Genomic DNA, 2,339 nt, shown 5'->3' on the forward strand with positions numbered 1-2,339 from the left:
TAGGAATAGATGTAGTATACCTCAAAATAAATGTAATTTATATAAGCAAACCTATTGAGAACATCCCCTAAGCAGAGGTAAACTGAGATAATTTCCTTAAAAATCATGAACATTGTGAAGATGCTGACAGTGACCACTAATGTTCAAAAAATTTGCATGTCTTAACTGTAACAATCAGACAAAATACATAAAAGTGAGAAAAATACAAAGGAAGAAATCCAAATATGTTTATTGCTGATAATATGGTTCTATATTTAAAAGACTCTATAAATATACTAGTGAATGATGAGATCTAATAAATACCTTTAGGAAGTTGTAGGATACAAATATCAATATTCAAAGAAGTGATTCTTAATTATGAAGAATCTGCTGAACATATTTTACAAAAATTATTTTCTCTTCTTGACTCTACTTCAACCAAGAGAACTATATGGGTAATCTTTTTTCACTTCACCCTGGGATCCTGCTTTGTATTGAATGTATCTCAGGAGATTTTTGTGTTTTAGAAATTTAACCATCAATGCCAGATCAGATGAGAGTTTCTTAAGTCTTGAAAGTTTCACTCTCATGAATGAACTAAAGTTATTTCAGTGGGTTCTTGTGACAGTCTCTAAAATAAGTTTGGTCCCAGTTGCTGCTTGTGCATTTTGTGATTTCACATGACACCCATCATCATCAAGAATGCCCTCTGCTGATGTGGATTTTCCAATCTCCAGGATAGTGGATTGAACATATTAATGTTCACTTTAAATTTCTCATGCTCAGGCATTTGGTTAGAGTGTAACAACTAGGATAAAGCAGCTTTATATAATTGGAAACTACAGAGAGTGAGGCCTATCTCACTGTGTACACTCTCAGGAATATCTCATTTACTGTCTAGTCTATACTTATTTTATGGGTTTTCTTAGTTACTACTGAAAGGCTACTGCATGTTCATTGCCTCACTGAACCCTTTCCAGTATTGCAGAAATAATGTCCACTCTATATCAAATGGGTTCAAAATAGAGAATTTTCCTTATAACTTTATTCTTTTGAAGGATCAAAACAAAAGCAAAAATAGAACAAAAAATACATAAACAAGAAAAAAAACAAAATAATAAAGGCAAACTACATTCTTTTAATAAATTAACTATTGTTATAGCTAATGTTTTTGGAGTATTGTCATGAAAATCTGTTAACATACTATCTGTCATTGTTTCAGTATATATAGCATCACAGTTGAGTGATGAAAACTGAGATTGTACAGCTTGCAAGCATGAGACATTTTATATATCAAAATTATCAATAGACTTTACATGACTTTCCTTCTGCCATGAACAATAGAGCAAGCAACATCTCTGAGAATACATTTTCCATTTTCTACGCTTGCCTAATTCTTTATTTCAAACCTCTTAAAATTGCAGTTTCTAGTTCAGAGAGCATATATGTCTTTCTCTTGAATATCTGAAACTGTTTTTACTTTAAGAGAAGAGGTAATCAAATTAGTTCAATTTTTAAAATACTAGAGCAAGAAAATATTACATAAAATTTTTGACACCAAGTGGTGAGAAACGCAACTTCCTCAAGAAGAGAAAAGTGTTTGTATCTCTCAGCCTTCACAAATGTCCCTTTGGTGTCCGGGCCTAACTTTGGGTCAAGGCACTATACTACTGGCCTTATTGACTCAGGATAAGCTAGGGGATTAAAAAGGAACATTGGCATGTGGCAGAGAGTAGATCGAACTGCGTGGTATAGCACCGTGGTGTCAGGACCACCACTAGGACAGATTTCATAGTGCCCAAGGGAAGAGACCCCTTCTATTGCTAATCTATGGAATAGAAAGTCAGCCTTCTCCTGCAGAGTCGGGAACACTGAATAACACTTGGACTTCCTTCCATCTTTCCATAGCCATTGTTGTTTTAGATTTTTGGTTTGTTGGTTGTTTGTTTGGTTTGATTGGTTGAGTGAGTGAGAGTGATTGGTTTCTCCCTGTCTATTAAAAATGGCCTTCCTAGTGCTCGCTTCGGCAGCACGATACAGAGAAGATTAGCATAGCCCCTGCGAAAGGATGACACGCAAATTCATGAAATGTTCCATATTTTTAAAATAAAAATAAAAAAAATTTAAAAAATGGCCCTCCTTTGGGTTGATTTGCATTATATTTGTCCCAATTGGATTGCACCTTGTACAGTTTGTTCATTGATTCTCTAGATGACTAACATTTCTGTTTTTGAGGTTGTCTTCTATATTCTGTTTTTTTATTCTTTAACATTTTTTACAGTCCAGTTTTTTTCCTCCTCCCGATCCACCCTCTGACTGTTCCTCATCTCATAACTCCTCTGCTGCCCTGTTTCCAAGAG

General features: G+C 34.5%; 1 pseudogene; it reads left to right on the forward strand.

Moving 5' to 3' along the window:
• The first annotated feature begins 2,007 nt into the window (after positions 1–2,007).
• LOC116104225 lies at positions 2,008–2,082 on the forward strand (annotated as a pseudogene).
• The last annotated feature ends 257 nt before the right edge of the window (positions 2,083–2,339 follow it).

The sequence above is a fragment of the Mastomys coucha genome, unplaced genomic scaffold (genome assembly GCF_008632895.1).
Source record: "Mastomys coucha isolate ucsf_1 unplaced genomic scaffold, UCSF_Mcou_1 pScaffold21, whole genome shotgun sequence".
NCBI classification, from domain to species: domain Eukaryota; kingdom Metazoa; phylum Chordata; class Mammalia; order Rodentia; family Muridae; genus Mastomys; species Mastomys coucha.